The sequence below is a fragment of the Puma concolor genome, chromosome A1, assembly GCF_028749965.1.
Source record: "Puma concolor isolate L17-30 chromosome A1, mPumCon1.1.hap2, whole genome shotgun sequence".
Taxonomy (NCBI): domain Eukaryota; kingdom Metazoa; phylum Chordata; class Mammalia; order Carnivora; family Felidae; genus Puma; species Puma concolor.
The window spans coordinates 17,623,241-17,641,010 of record NC_141667.1 but is presented as its reverse complement, the minus strand read 5'-3'; the positions used below and the strand labels follow the sequence as shown (position 1 = coordinate 17,641,010).

General features: G+C 40.1%; 1 pseudogene; it reads left to right on the top strand.

Moving 5' to 3' along the window:
* The first annotated feature begins 4,457 nt into the window (after nt 1–4,457).
* Nucleotides 4,458–6,875, top strand: LOC112860425 (non-receptor tyrosine-protein kinase TYK2 pseudogene; annotated as a pseudogene).
* Nucleotides 6,876–17,770: the final 10,895 nt, after the last annotated feature.

The window sequence follows — 17,770 nt, the reverse complement described above, 5'->3', positions numbered from 1 at the left end:
GTTTGAGCCCTGTGTCGGGCTCTGTGCTGGCAGCTCAGAGCCTGGAGTCTGTTTCACATTCTGTGTCTCCCTCTTTCTCTGCCCCTTCCCTGCTCATGCTCTGTCTCTCTCTGTCTCAAAAATAAATAAACATTAAAAAAATTTTAAAAAAAGCATAATAGCCATATTTTTGTCCCACAGTTCATAAAAGTTTATTATTATTATTATTATTATTTCCACTTTCAACAGTTTTTCTTTCTGTACATCAGTTTGGAAGATTAACTCTTTCTCTGACTTCAAGTTTATTGATATTAATAGTTTTAGTTTTTTAGTGTTTGTTTAACCCACAGTGTTTGAAGTTTTCTTCAGGGCCTATATCTTCTCTCAAGAAATTTCAGTAAACTTATAAATTATTCAGGAAATTAAATTATTCACTGGGAATTTTACTTATTCCTACTTTCCATTTCCCAATTGAATTATTCTACTTTTATTTTTTTATATTTAAAAAAATTAAAACCTGATCACATTTTAATGTGATAGCTTTTTTTATGCTAATTGCACCATATTTGTCATTTCTGGACCTTTCCCTATTGCCTGGTCTATCTCCTGGTTATAAATCAAATTTTCCTGCATTTTTAAAACTTTGGTTATTCTGATTATCTGCTGAAGTTAATGGATATTACATTTTTATGTCTAGATTTTGTAGTCTTCTTTAATAGAATATTGAGTTTTATCACATTATTCATTTAATATATTTGCAGACATCACATATTTTTGATGCTCATATTTAGACTGTTAGGACGGGCATATTGCCTTTACTTCAAGACTAGAATAGTATACTTCTAACCCATGTTATTTCAGGGGTCTCTACTGAATATCTATGGTTTCCTAAGTGTCTCTTAATTCTGACTGCATAGAACTCCAATATTTCTTTCTTTTTTTTTTTTGAATTCAAATATTTCTTAGCCTTATACGAGTTCCACTGGTGTACAGTTGAAAGTTACCCAATAATGTTCCCTGGCGTAGTTTTGTAAAGCCTTAACTGTGTACACACCGTTTTGTGTTGTAAAGGCTGAATGGGACTCTTTTTCAGATTCCTGGAAATCTTTCTCTCTCAACTACCTTTTATTTGGTACTCTGACACAAATTTCCCTTTATTTCCATTCTATGGCTTCTTAATGCCTTCTTACTGTGTTCTGCTCCCCAAAAGTGCCTCTAAGCAGAAAACCTGGATGATTCAGGAGTCTACTTCATTTTGTTTTCCTCCCGCAGGGAACATAGGCTTACTTCCTTTTTCCCCCCCTTCTGTCTGAAGATAGTAATTTCTCACATTTTATCTTGTTTATAGTGGTTTATGGAGGAGGAGGAGGGCTCATCTGGTGCCAGTTATTCTACTGTGGCTGAAATAGCAAGTCTCTGAAATAATATTTTTGAACAAGTAACAAAGAATGGATCCTATGCATGGGGAAGGGGTTAGCCTTAAATAGGATCCAGAAAGACTAATCCAGAAGTTTTGAACACTTACAAAACCCAGCATGCGATATTTTCTTATAATCCTCCTCTCCTTTCTTTTTCTGTTTTGTTTTGTGTTGTGTTGTTTTGGGGGATGGGATGGGTCATCTACTGTTCCATGCCACAAGCCTTCTGACAGCAACACTAACTTCCTACCTTTTTTGCCTTCCCTTTCAGATCCAGTATCCAATTGTGTAGATATCTATGTTCTTAATCTACCTGCCACTTTCCTTGCTTTTCATTGCAACTGTATGAGCACAGGCTGTCATTACATCTTGACTAGATAATATATAATAAACTCTAACGTTTTCACTTGCTTTAATATTCTACTAACAAAGGTAATGACATTAACACAATATATTAGTCTGTCCAGGCTGCCACAACAAAATACCACAGACTGGGTGGCTTAAACAACAGAAAATCCTTTTTTTCACAGTTCTGGAGGCAACGAGTCCAGTCAAGTTAGTTCTTGGTGGAGGCAAGTTTCCTCATTCATTGTTCTAGTTCTAGCCTTACATGGCCTTTCCTCAACACCTGTATGGACAGGACAGTGGGGGTGTGGGAAGAGCCAGTTTTTGATATGCCATTTTCCATAGAGACTAATCCATCAGATCAGGGCCCCATCTTTAATTTTTTTTAACGTTTATTTATTCTTGAGAGAGAGAGAGAGAGAGCAGGGGAGAGGCAGAGAGAGAGGGAGACAGAATCCCAAGCAGGCTCCAGGCTCTGAGCTGTAAACACAGAGCCTGATGCAGGGCTTGAACTCATGAGCAGTGAGATCATGATATGAGCAAAGTGGGAAACTTAACCCACTGAGTCACCCAGGTGTCCCCAGTGCCCTACTTGAAGACCTAAGTAGCTAACTGGGGTTAGGTCGCCAACATATGAATAGCGGGGGTGGGCCCAATCAGTCCTTAATAGACTACTACTAAAATTAAATGTATAACACCATTAAAAATATCAATTTAAAACTAATATTAAGTATTAAGACTTTCAACAATGGCTGTATATATGAAAAGCAAAACCCAAAGTTTCTTCCAATCTGTTCTATGATATTCCTTTACAGTTTAATTTACTGATTGGTAGCCTAACAAATCATTTCTTCCTACAGATTTGGGACATGGTACAATACTTTCATTTTGCAAATCCACCTAGTAGACATGCACATACACAGATAGATATAAGGATACATAATATAAAATCTTAGATATATTAGTTATATACATTAGATACCAAATATGTAATTTCTGTGTCTCTATATATCATTACCAGAATAATAAACTGATTAGGCTCTAACTTTCAGATAACATTGGGAGAGGTAGAAATTAAATTATCTTTCCATGTTTACAAAGTAAAGCCTTATAAATTGACATTCATAATCAGAATTATTTCTGCATGTTTCTTGTTACCTGAACTCTGTGATAGATTATTACTAACTGAATGTGATGGACATCATCTGAGTTCTACATAATTTATCATTGCCTAAAAATTCAAGGGCATAAGAGAGGAAGGTGCTGAGAATACAAAAATCAGGCGTGTGCTTATCTGGCATGGGTCTCATTTTACGACGACAGGAAACATTTTATAAAACCAGAAGTATATAGCATTTTGTCAATAAAAATTTATAAAATAGAGAAAGGAAAACATTAAGGGACTTAGAAGAGTATCTCAAGGAATATATTGAATTCTAACCATTAGTTTAAGAAACTATGAAACTAGAAAAAAGTACAGAGATTGATAATGAATGAATTTTATTTTAATTCCCATGTAATGTATTAGAATAACGACAGCTGAGGAGTTAAGGAAACAATCATGATTAATCGCAACAATTTATTCAAGAAGTCATAAACTTCATAGATAACTTCGTATTTCATAATTTTACATTTCCACTGAGATTATTTGTGATAATTATAAAATCACATGCTATATATATAGATCTTGATATATTTTATGAAGTGGTAATAATGTGATTTACACAGGTGGGAGTATGGACCCCCCAATACATGTATTATCTGAACTATATATCATATACAGAAAGAGAGAATGCAATGGTTAATAAATGCAACTGAGGCTAATTAAATGTGTTCTTCGCACAAAAAAACCTAATTCTCAAACTATCATTTATTCTCTTTAAAATACTGATATATTATTTAGCTGAGAGCATTATATAAATTTTAACACTTTACAAACTAATAATATTACATTAACATGTTTTAAATTTTGATCATTATTTGCAAATGCTGATTGTCGTTTTCTCCTTATTCACCATCAAGTTATTAAAAGCAAATCAGCAGGGCGGTGGCTGCCTGCGGCTGGGGGCGGAGTCTCAGGAGCCAGGGTCCCCAGGCTGTGCTGAACGCGTAACGTGCAGAACTGCTTAGAGATGTCATAACCATCTTTTCATGGCAATGATCTCTGCATCTCCATTTTCCAGTGGGGAAACTGAGGCCCACTGAGGTCCAGGAAGAGCCAAGATTCACCCCCTGGTCTGTGTGACCACACCTGCCTGCCTGGTGATTTGGGGAAACCTAGCCAGCTGTCAAGCGCATGCCTCTGTGCCCTTGGGGTGCCACCACCAGGGACAGCAGGCCTGATGGGGTTGGTGTTATGGAACCTGGTCTGGATCTCCCAGTGGAAGAACCAAGTGGCACTCGGAGATCTTGGAAGGCAGGAGGTTTATTTTACCCCGTTGGGCTTAGAGGAGATCGGTCTCCAGAGGTCTGAGTCCTGAGCATAAGCAGAGGGGACAATTTATTATTTATTATTATTTTTATTTATTTATTATTTATTTATTTATTATTATTTTCTTATTATTATTTTCTTTATTATTTATTTATTTATTATTGTTTTATTATTTATTATTATTTATTATTATGATTTTACTTCCTCATTAGTAGTAAATTGGCACCCTCACAAGAGAGGTGGGAAGAAAAACCCGGAAAGGGAGTCTTGGGGCAGGGACTGGGATGCCCCTATCAGTCCTATGGACCATCTTACAACAGATTTTTCCCTCTCAATGGAGCTCACCCACTGCCATCAGGGGAGGCCTGAAGGTCCTTCTGCACTGGGCTGGCCCTTACAGCGGAACCCCAAGGCCACCTTCGACGAGGCCACACTGACCGTAGAGGCGGTCTAAACCCACATCATGCACACCGTTGGCATCACTCCAAGTTTCTTCAGTCTCTGCTCTGCCAGATGCCCAGACCCAGATCTGGCTGCCCCCAAAACCCATCTTAGAGTTTTCCGAAGACCTGGCAGTGTACTTCCCCTGAGGTTCTATTTCTGGAACCGGCTTGAATCCTTCGGAGCCTGCTGTGTGCGGCTGTGAGCCTACAGAAGCCAAGTCTTGCTCAGAACCGGCAGAGCAGGGGTGCGGCTCCTGAACCCAGCCTCCTCTGAGTGACTCTTTTGGCAGGGAAACCGGGAGTTTGTGAACGACCTCCCTTCTGTGAATGCGTCACTGTACGAGCTGTCCAGCCCAGAGGAGATCCACCATTTTAAGAACCAAAGTTTGGGCGTGGCCTTTCTGCACCGATGCCGCCTCACTGTCTGAGACGGGGTCCCCCCTGGAGAAGGTGGCCAAGAAGTTTGCTTTCAAGGACTGCATTCCACGCCCCTCCGGCTGCACATCCAGCCGCACCACGTGTGGACACCGCCGTGCCTGTGCAGCATTTCCCGCAGGTTTGCGTGCGTCCTCCAGCCAGGCAGTGCTTCCCAGCAGGTCAGGTCATCAGGGTCAGGTCCCTGGCCACACCGCAGCGGGTGGCACCCTGCTTTGGCCCGGAGCGTGTGCCTGCGTGCCACCTGGAGCTTGTAGCCCCGGTAGCAGAGGAGAGCCCGTCCACATCCAGGACAGAACCTGGACCTGAGTTGGCCACCAGACTCCCCCACTCGTGAGGTTCCAGAGACAGGCACTGGTGGCATCCACTGGCAGCCAGTACTGGCAGAGGGTCCCAGTGGCAATGGCAGCAACAGGAATCCCCATGCTGGCCCATGGGGGAAGGTCCAGGAGGTGGGTGACAAGCCAGTGGAAAGGCCTCAGGAAGTGCCAGAGACCTATTTCTGTGACTTCCAGGATGTCACCCACACGGTGCTGAAAGAAAGCCACAGCAGCATCCACTGTCCGGACAAGGGCCTGGAGCTTCCTGGGCCGTGGCCCTGTCCTCGCTGTCACCGGTACACGGCTCTTTCCCCCGACAGCCGACCCCAGCCACCACCTGTACTGTGAGGTGGCTGCTCCATGGCTGGAGATGAGCGTCCAGGACACTATCCGTGGACCCTTGGTGGAGCCATTCGCACTGGCCAAGCTGCGGCCCAAGGATGGCCTCTGCTTCATCCACTGGAGCACCATCCGCCTCGCCTGCCTCATCCCACGGTGGCCCAGGGTGACCAGGCAGCCGACGTGCAACACTGGCACCTGCGTATGCTCCCCATCGAGCTGGGGCTGGGACGGGTCCTTCCCCAGCTTGCAGGAGCTGCCAGCCGCTCTGCAGGGCTGCTTGTTGCGGGCCGGTGACAACTGTTTCTCCCTACACTGCTGCTGCCGGCCACGGCCAGGAGAAATCTCCAACCTCCTCATTGTTCCAGGGTCTCCGGCCCACACTAAGCCACTCAACCTCAGCCAGCTCAACTTCCAACGGGTCTGCCAGGATGACATCACCTGTCTGTCCCAGTTGGGCCAAGGCACAAGGAACAGTGCATATGAGGGCATCTTACGAGTGGGGGGGGCAGAAGCCCCAAGGAGGCCACGGCAGATGGTGGGGATGCCCCCATACCCAGTGGGGGCCATGGGCTGGAGCTTCAAGTGGAGTCAAGGTAGCCCCCACAACATCGCCTTGGCCTTCTACAAGACAGCCAGCCTCATGAGCCGGGTCTCCCATGTGCACCTGGCCTTTGTGCATGGCATCTGCAGAGGCAGCTATGAGAACATCCAGCGTATGTGGAGTATGGGTCCCCGGACATGTGGCTGGGGTGGAGTGGGGCCACCTGCCCGTAGCCTGGAAGGAAGCAGTGGCCAGCACCCTCAGATACTTGGGTGGGTGGAGCGGACCCCCTGGATAGCCCCCGAGTGCCTGTCTGGCAGTGCCAACAGCTCAAGCATCGCAGCTGACAAACGGGGCTTTGGTGCCACCTACCTGGAGCTCTGCTTCCATGAGGAGGCCCCTCCAATGGACTGTGGCCCCTCTGAGAAAGAGTGTTTCTACCGGAAGCAGCACTGGCTTCCTCAGCCCTCACACCCAGAGCTGGCCACACTCATCACCTAGTGCCTGACCTAGGGACCGGCTCAGTGGCCCTCCTTCTGCACCGTCTTGCACAGGCTGTGGGCCCAGAGTGAGCCCCAGCCCGTCACTGGGACCCCTGCTTATGCCAGCGCTGTGCACTGAAGTTTCTGCACAGTGAGTGAGCGTGGGTGCCCGTTTTGAATTCACTTACGAATGCACAGATGCCTGTGCTGTCCTTAATGTTTTACTTGGGGAGAGCTATGACCTCTTTGGACAAATTAGGCCCTTGCGATTTATTTATTTATGTATTCATTTATTTTTGCTTTTGTTTTCTCTCTTGATGAAATACCCTTTACCCAATCGAATAAACAAGTAAACAAATAAAGCAAGCTAGGAGTAAAATGTCTAAATGAAGATCACTACATCTAGAGACATGGCACAAATGTGTTAGATAAGAAAGACCTTGAGGGCCACCTGGATGGTGGAGTCAGTTAAGGGTCTGACTCTTGATTTCGGCTCAGGTCATGACGTCATATTTAGTGAGCTTGAGCCCCACATTTGGGCCATGCTGAAGGTGCGGAACCTGTTTGGGATTCTCTCTCTCTCTCTCTCTCCCTCCCTCTGTGTCCCATGCCTCTCACTATTCTTCTCCCTCACTCTCTCTTTCTCAAAAAAAAAAAAAAAAAACAAACAAACTTGCATTTTCATTAAATTTCTAAATTTTATCTAAGCGCTTACATAACAAAATGCCTAGTCAAATTTACATATCTATTGTAATATCTAAACTAAAATGGGACTCAAAATAAGTAGATACAATACAAACGAAACATGTCATGTAGATATTTATTGGATGTGTCATTTTTTATGCAATGGAAATGTTGTAAAGTAACAGCTTTCCTTTGTTTACCGACATCTACTTGTTTGTAAAAAATTGTTCCTTGTCTTACATACCTTTCTGTCCACCAAGATTCATGTAAACATAGATTCTAGTTTACAAGAAATGACAAAAATATTTTACTTGAGTTGCTATTAAGCAAATGCTGAATATATTTCCTCATACTATTTTTTATGTTACTTTTATATAGATGCACACAAGTACATCTGTTCTTGGTGTTGATAATCATGTCTGGTAATGTCACATTCAGAATTACCTATGATTTAAAGAGGAACAACGGCTTTCTTCATACTGTCATATAGCAGTACTTATATAATATTTTTCCAAAATCATGCAATTCCAGAGAGATTGTACGTTGATTTCCCCACCTTGTACCCTTTTCCTCTTAGAAAATTGCTGTGCTTTGCTTGTGAACAACTCCTTCCAAATGCTCAGTCCACTGGTTTAGGTGTTGCTGACCACATCATATTCTATCAATGGCCATGCCATCCAGCTGTGACTAATTGGTGAGCTCACATTCCCATGCAGATTGCTGGAAGGTTGGGGACAGACTAGAGCCGCGAACAAAACTATTCTAAGACTTTTGTCAGAAATTTTGAAATAAAAAAAAAAATTATTCTTGCGTTTTATGTGATAAAGCTCTTTGTAGGGCCACGGAAGTTGTGGAAGCAAATGACAGCCACGTAGTCACCATGGAGCAGGAGATCGCCTGCCCACAGAACCCACAAAGAAAAGCCACACAGAGATAAAGAAGCAGGGTTGAATCTTGATGCCATTTTGGAGTCTCTAGACTTATTAGGAGCTCATGATGTCTTTGGATTATTTATTTTAAGAGCCTATGAATTTTCTATTTTGCTAAAAAGATTATGAATTGGGATTTTAGAACTTTTCTGTAAGGGAAGAAATTTTAGATTAACCAAGGTACATGATTTGTCTTTTATCAGTGACAGGGTTTGTAATGAAACTTTTGCTTTTTTAGACCTTCTTCCATTCATGATTCTAAATGCTGGTTTTAATTGCATTAATAGATAAAAGTTATATATGTGGATGTTAAAGGGAATTGTCACCTCTATAGCAAACCATTGACGCAATCAAAAAGCTGTTTCAGGGGCGCCTGGGTGGCGCAGTCGGTTGAGCGTCCGACTTCAGGCAGGTCACGATCTCGCGGTCCGTGAGTTCGAGCCCCGCGTCGGGCTCTGGGCTGATGGCTCAGAGCCTGGAGCCGGTTTCCGATTCTGTGTCTCCCTCTCTCTCTGCCCCTCCCCCATTCATGCTCTGGCTCTCTCTGTCCCAAAAATAAATAAATGTTGAAAAAAAAATTAAAAAAAAAAAAAAAAGCTGTTTCATTAAATCTAATATTTGTGTCGTTTCTCCCTATTATTTCTCTAAAATATTAATTTGAATTTCCATGTGATTAGGAATTAAGTTATATGGAATCTAAATTTTGCTTTATGATATTATGGTTACTAATAGACTACAGAAACTTTTTTTTTTATCATTTGAAATGGTTTAACCCTTTAGTCAAATCAGAGTGAGGATAAGAGTCAAGTGTTTTCAGTACTAATGACAGCTATCTAGTCCTGTCACCTTGAAGTAAATCAGCTAATGATTTTGGACTTCTACATCTAAATGTAAAATAAGGAAGAATGACCAGAATGCTTGTAATAGAATTTGCAGTTTTATTAAGTTGAGTATTAAAACCAGCGTGTTATTAAGACACATACACAGCATTACAATAAACTGTTTTGCTCCCAAACTGGACATATTTTATTTGGTCTATGATGTAGGGCCTTTAACACATGTTTGCCAACATTTAACAATTTGGAGATTTCATGTAGAATTTAAGGTTTTGCACTGCATTAAAAAAAAAAAAATCAGAAATCTGGCTGCAGCGGGTGGGGCGCCCGAGTGGCTCAGTTGGTTAAGGATTGGACTTCAGCTCAGGTCATGATCTTATGGTTCATGAGTTTGAGCCCCGCGTTGGGCTCTGTGCTGACAGCTCAGAGCCTGGAGCTTATTTCGGATTCTGGGTCTCCCTCTCTGTCTCTGCCCCTCCCCCACTTGCGCTGTTTTTCTCTCTCTCTCTCTCAAAAATAAATAAACCTAAAAAAAAAAAAAAAAATTTAAAGAAACCTGGCGGCAGTCGAGCAGCGTGACCATATGTGAAAAATTAACTGAAGCTGAAGAGCAGATGTGCCATTTAGTTAGGTCCTACGTTCGGAGTCACGGTTCGCGCAAAGCCATATATTTTTGAACGTACTGATTATTAACAGGGTGTGGAGAGTGGCCATTTTTCAGCCTAAGTATTTCACTAACTTACTTTATTGCCCAGATCCTGAGGACATTTATATTTGTGACCCCTTCGATATACATTGATAAGTATGGACAGCGTTTTTTATGAATGCAAGAACCAGGCACATTGTTGCAAAATTACATTCCAAGTCAAAATACTGAGGTTTGATCAACTTTCAACATTAAAGCTGTGCGTTGAACAGTTTGCAGTGCAGCTGCAGGGTCTAATTATGTGATGGAAATGGACAACACTGATTCAAAGCCGTTTACAGTTTAGAAAATTAGATGTATTTGACAGTAAGTGGTGTGGGCAGAAGAATGCACGGGGCAGGGGGGTGGGGTGTGTGGCATTATATTATGTTGATGTAAACTATAGAGAAATAACAGCAACAAAAGAGACCTGCTGTGGTCTAGAAAAGGGAGATTAAGCAGAACACAAAATTATATGTATGATTTGATTACAATTGTGTTTCAAGTACTATACTAAGACTGTGGCAGAAACAGAAAAATCAAAGGATTTGATTTGTTTGTATGATTTTATTTATTATTTTAAATTTCATTTGGGCCTCCTGCGTGGCTCAGTTTAGCGTCTGACTCTTGACTTTGGCTCAGGTCATAATCTCGTAGTTCTTAAGTTCGAGTCCTGAATCAGGCTCTGCACTAACAGTGTAGCGCCTGCTTCGGATGCTTGCTCTTTCCTTCTCTTTGCCTTTCCCCCATGCTCCCTCTCTCGCTCTCTCTCTCTCTCTCTCAAAAATAAACTTAAAAAAAATAAATTTCATTTAATATTCTCTATTTTATGATAAAAGTGATCAAATTAAAATGATAAAGTACATAATCTGATTTGAGAATAAATAACCAACATTATATTTCTGAAGTATAACATACAATGAATTTCATCCATTGTGTAGAATATTATAGACCTGCTATATCATACACTTGAACACACTTTCATGACTCAAAGACACATGCAACAAAAATATCTCAAGGTGGTTCATGTTTCAGAGCAGTATTTTCCAAAAATATTTATATCATGAATAACACAAAAAAATGTTATATTTGTAGTTTAAAAAAAAAAAAAGAACAGTATGCATCCACTTGTAAATTATAAACTTGCTTTGCAGTTAATTTATCGATAAAATATTTGTTAAACTTAACATTTATTTCTTAAGATTACAACTACATATGAGAAGATCTAATAGTGTATTTATATTCACAGACTACTTTTTTAGGATCCCCAGACCTACCATGGAAAGGCATGTACAAAACTGAGAATGTAGCTGAGGAAGATAGATATAACTAAGGAATTGCAAGAAAAGTAGCAAAGATTCCATGCTATGTAATACAAAGTCTAAATCATTTATGTGGTGGTATTTGAATAGGCAAATAAGACATTTTTACTTCATTCAAGCTCATAATCATTTCAAACATATAAGGGAAGTGGAAATGTTATAATTTTTATTACGGTGAAATTATTTTATCAGTAATGCGAGGTGGGTTCTGAGGTTTTTTTGTTTTGTTTTGTTTTGTTTTAGCAAGAATTCCAGAGACATTTGGATAAATGACCTTTCTTTTAATCTACAAATCCAAGTCCACAAATAAGCTTTGGACTTGGCTTTGCATTGGCCTGGGGAATCTAAAGGATATACATGCACACAGAGCTCATGCCCGGGAGAACTGCTAGTTTTCTGTTCAACAACATTTCTTGTTCCTTACAATGGAAGCCATGTGATTTCAATATTGGACACATTAATTCTGAGACCCATTATTGCTTAGTTTCCAATTTTGTCAAATTTTCAAACATTTGATTAAAATTTGATGTGCTAAAAATTTAATTGTGTCTACTGTACATCACTGTATTTGTTTGTTTAAAGGAAGACTATCTTATTAGCTGAAGATAGTTCATATTCAGACATAATCTAGGCATATGAAGGACTCTGAAAGATACTGATACGTACTACAATAGATGTGAATTAGGAACCAGATTACTTTTCTTAGGAAACTGGTAAGTCAAGAAGAGCAAAGCGGATGTAGGCTTGAAAAAACTAGGTTTTATTTCCTAATCAAGAAAGCAGAGGAAAAAGGGAAACTTCTAGTAAGATCAAGGCAGCAGATCATTGAGAGGGGAAAGCAAGGACTTTGAAGCGCATGCACATGTGTGTGTATAGCTATACATATAGACAGACTGTGTGAGTGTGTGTGTGCGTGTGTGTGTGTGTGTGTGCGCATTTCAGGGCTAGACAAGAAGCTTATACACATCCAGTCAGTTCTAGGTGCCATGCTATGCACTGGCAGGGCTCTAATTCATTTACAAGCATTTTATCATAGAACCTGCTCAGGGGTTCTGCTCAGGGTGACTTTTTTTTGGGTCTGTCTTTAAGTGCAAGTTGTGTTACATTATTTATCAACTTATTTCCGTTCCCTTTATAAACTCTGCATGACGATAATCTGGTGTTTATTTAAGTAGCGGCCAAGGACCAAAAGCTTAAATGGAAGAGAAATATGAATGAAGTGGCATTATTTTGATAGTAGAAATAATCTTCATTTGACAAGAGCAGTGATAAATAGACTTCCAGGAGCTAAGACATAAGACCATCAGCACAGAGGACTTCAAAGCTCAGTTAAGCAATAAGAATATTAAATCTGATCACAGTGAAAGTTTTCTGTTCTTAGCTCATAATTGAACATCACGCTGAAGAATCTGTCATTAGTAAATTATACTGTAAAAACATTCAGAAAGCTATTCTCCAAAATAGTTGTAGTACTGAAATGTAGACGTTTCAATATATGGTGTAAGTTAAAATACTTACACCAATTGGAAAGGCTGTATATATCATGCATACATTACATTTTAAATAAAATAAATAGCATGCATCCAGTTATAAATTATAAACTTGCATTGCAGTTAATTTAAATATGAAATGGTAGTAAAACTCAATCCTTTCTTGCTTAAGATTAAAACTTCATATAAATAGAAAATCTAATAATTTTGTGGATTGTTTTGTTTTCTTTTTTTTTTTTTTTTTTTTTTAAACGTTTATTTTTGGGACAGAGAGAGACAGAGCATGAATGGGGGAGGGGAAGAGAGAGAGGGAGACACAGAATCCGAAGCAGGCTCCAGGCTCTGAGCCATCAGCCCAGAGCCCGACGCGGGGCTCGAACTCACAGACCGCGAGATCGTGACCTGGCTGAAGTCGGACGCTTAACCGACTGCGCCACCCAGGCGCCCCTGTTTTCTTTTGTTTTTATTCATAGACCATAGTTCTAAAATCCAGAAGACCCACAATGTAAAAGACACATAAGCAGCTTAGAATCCAGCTGGGGAAGACAGTTATGGTCTCTTAATTTGTAACTGACGAACAGTACAAAGAACGGAAGACAGTGGTTGAGGTTACAATTGACTTGCTAAGAAGATGAACATTTTCCTGGATAGGCTTTTTTTATGCTTGGCTTACCATTTTTACCCTTTTGTTGTGTCCATTCCCCAGCCCCCATCTCTTTAAAACTTTATGTCTCATAGGAGTGATTCATTCTCAGATGACTCCAGCATCCTCCTTCTTTATTGGGTTCAGCTATTATTATTATTTATTCTTAAAAAGAGAACTCTTTGTTAACCTCAATTAGATTTGCGAAAGAAATCATGTATTTAAAAAAAAATTTTTTTTTCAACGTTTATTTATTTTTGGGACAGAGAGAGACAGAGCATGAACGGGGGAGGGGCAGAGAGAGAGGGAGACACAGAATCGGAAACAGGCTCCAGGCTCTGAGCCATCAGCCCAGAGCCCGACGCGGGGCTCGAACTCACGGACCGCGAGATCGTGACCTGGCTGAAGTCGGACGCTTAACCGACTGCGCCACCCAGGCGCCCCAGAAATCATGTATTTTAAACACTGCTACAATAAATAGCTCACCTCTCATTTTGTGTAAGTTGAAAATGGTATCACCTGCTTACATATTCATTGTCCATTAGCATCAACCTCATTTGGTGAATATGCACTGTTCTTTATATTTACTTTTTATCTGGTTCTTCAGCTTTTTAGGGAAGGGCAACCCTTCTGTCAGAGATTGTTCCTGAACAAATTGTGACATAAGGATTTGTCATCAAGAGCAAATCTCCCCAAATAGTTTCTTTATAAGGAATATTCTGGAATATATTTTCTTACAAAATGTCATGGCATAATACTTTGGTATTTAGGAAGTATTTGTTGAGATTTTTCATTATAAATGATCCTGTATTACTTTGTCTTTTATTCTCTTAATACGTTGTGTTTCATTAAATAATTTTTTTTTTAATTTCTTTTTCAACGTTTTTTTATTTATTTTTGGGACAGAGAGAGACAGAGCATGAACGGGGGAGGGGCAGAGAGAGAGGGAGACACAGAATCGGAAACAGGCTCCAGGCTCTGAGCCATCAGCCCAGAGCCTGACGCGGGGCTCGAACTCACGGACCGCGAGATCGTGACCTGGCTGAAGTCGGACGCTTAACCGACTGCGCCACCCAGGCGCCCCTCATTAAATAATTTTTAAGATATAAACCAACCTTGGATTTCTAGGGTTAAATCCTTCCAACGTTATGCAATCCTTGGGCAACTGAAGAATTCCCAATGTTCTTACAAAGATTCAACACATAAAATATATTCAAATACAATATGCAGCAGCACGCACACCACAATTCTTATACAGAAGTGTAAATATAAAAACCTGTATGTCACAATTGTCACTTTGCTACCATTCACTGTCTCATGTAGAATGTAACTTTTTTTAGTGATGTTCAAATTATTTCATAAAATATACTTCTTTAGTAGGCTGAAGAGACACATTAACTTTCTAGATATTTTTCCTGAATATGACGTGAGATAGTAAAAAAATATATAAAATGATTTCAGGGTCTGACTGTACCTTTTTATTCACAGCAGCATTCCGAATCCAGCATTTTCACATTGCTGAACTGAGGTAGAATTTTAAGAGGTAATGTGCCAGAGTGGCGCATACCTCACTCTGAATTAATTGAACAATAATTTGGAATACCTTGTGGTAAGGCAATAGAATAAGTGTTAAATGTTCCAGTTTCGCTCTTGTATAAAATGTCTTCTATTCTATGTTTAATCGTAACTTTAGATGTTTACCTGTTTTCGATATTACCATCATTTTCCATTACAAGGAAAAAGAGTATGCTATAAAATAAGGTGTTATCTTTGTAGCATCAAAGAATGAAAAGTATTCCTTTAGGTATTAAAAATGTGTCATATAACAATATTGCAATATTATAAAGTACAATATGGCACAAAATGTAAATATCGAGGGAAATAGGATGTGCTAGAAAGTTAGTGGAATTTTGTGAAATTAATTCTGCAAGGAAATTGAGTGGATGCAGCTGCTTATTTGCTTGATTACCAACCTTATGGACTTTTGAAGTATTAACGTGCTTCAAAGCCAAGCCTCATCAGTTACTGGGTTCATGATCAAGGAGCAGAGTTGTTCTTTGGTTGCTTTTAAGTTACATCAAACATCACTTTTGAAGGAATGGAAAGCAGAGAGTGGCTAAGTCCTGGGAAGATGCATATTTTGAAGTTTACCTGGGTTAAGGAAATCTTCCATTACTACACTGAATCAGAGAAGCCAGAATTTGCAAGACACAAAGTAGAAACCGACGACGGATTCCTTCTCTAGTGGAAAAGAATGGAGGAAGGAGGCAGGCAAACTGGAAGAAAGAGGGATGGCTTAAAGTAAAACTTTGGAAAGGAACCAAACTATGAGATATTGAAAGGACTGAAAAAAAAAAAGAAAGATTGAGAAAGGTTGAGTGCGACAAGGTATGCAAATGAGAGATCCTCCAAAGGTATCAGGTGTAAGGCTAATCTTTTTCCCTTATGGTTCAATGGAGAGATTGTTAGATACCGCTTTGCTTCCCACTCCTGATACATAGTAATTTTGCAAAATTTTAGCCTTTCAATAATGACCTATTAGGTATGCTTTTAACCTGTTTATAAGTGTCATAGTAATACACAGAAAAGTTCCAAAACCTGGTTTCTATTCATGGGGATTCTTGCCCGATAATTGAGGAAGGAAACAGACTATCACCCAGTAATCTTTGAGCCAGAGAGACCAGCAAAAAAAATCCCCCAAATGAGAACAATATGCTTATTGCACAATTACTGTCCTAAAAATAATATAATTTGTGACGCCATGATTGTTGAGATGAGCACCATCATAAAATAAATATATATTTAAGAATAACTAATTTACGTACATAGCACATCATTTGTAATAGCAACTCCTAATGAAACTCTTGATGTATGGAACATTTAAATTTTATTTTTCTTTATTTTGAGAGAGAGAGAGAGAGAGAGAGAGAGATTGGTGATGAGGTGACAGAAGTAGAGAGAGAGAGAGAGAGAGAGAGAATCCTGAGCAGGCTCCCCCTTGTCATCACAGAGCCCCACGCGGAGCTCCAGCTCATGAAGAGTTAAGATCATAATCTGAGTCAAAATCAAGGGTCGGACACTTAACTGACTGAGCCACCCCCAGCGCCCCGATATATGGAACATTTTGATTAGAGTACTGAGAATATGCAGTGACTCAAATTTGAACCCTCACCTTTGCTGTGGGCAAAAGAGACAGGCCTTCTCTGTAACTAGAATACTGATTTCTTAAATCTAACACTAAATACACTGGCTTTCTACCTTTTTAAAGCATGTTTTGGACTCAAGATCCAAGGAACTAATTTATTTTGTTCATGTGTTCATGAATACTCTTTTGTATATAAAATATTAATACAGAGTAGTGTCATTTATTTTTTTAATTTTTTAAATGCTTATTTCTTTTTGAGAGAGAGAGAGGGACAGGGCATGAGCAGGGAAGGGCCAGAGAGAGAGGGAGACACAGAATCAGAAGCAGGCTCCAGGCTCTGAGCTGTCAGCGCAGAGCCCCACGCGGGGCTCAAACCCACAAACTGCGAGATTGTGACCTGAGCCAGAGTTGGACGCTTAACCAACTAAGCCATGCAGGTGCCCCACAATTGTTGTTTTTCAAACCGTGGGATGTCCAAAATTATGACAGAATGTCCTAGGTATTGCTAAAGTTAGTACTTTCAGGCCACTGAAATCTAATTCATATAGATTTATAAGTTCCAGATTGCCATTGTTTTACTGCTTTAATCTGCCATTGTCCAGCTTTTCCACTGTATTTTTTTTTTTTTGCTAATAATTATAAATTTCCTTCTCTCTCTCAATTTTCCTGTAACGTCTGGAGTTTGGTTTGTGCATGGTTCATTTTCATCCATTATTCTTCTCTTATGCAATTTTCTCTTCCAGCGAATAACACAGATCTTGCTGTAATAAAATTCATTTGCTTGGTTTGTACAACATTCCCAAATACTCTGTCCAAAGTTTATTCACTCTGTTTTCTGAAATATGCTCTATCTCCAACACAAAACTTTTGACTGATACCTGGAAGTGTCTCACTCAGTGCTACCTCCCTTGCCTTTGCTGGTTTCAGGCCCTCTTTGGGTGCTCAGCCTGGGGCAAGCTAGCATCTATCCTCCAGAAACAACTTTAAGCATTGATGATAATTCAGGTATATAAACTACCCCCCATGGGTTTCTTCCTATAATATGTTGTACAGGTAATTTCCTGAAGGGATCAGCATGATAAAATTATTCAAAAAAGCACAGCTCCAACTTTGTGGTTGGATCATCTCTTCCTGATATGTGAATCTGTCCCATTGGTTGCAGTGCTATGATTATAACTGTCTCCAATACATCCTTTTTCTGAAAGAAGAATAATCTAGACACCATTACTGCTTATGTCCTATTAACATTCTCAGCATTATTCTCTCTAGAATTAGCTGACTTACAGGAACCCCTTACTTG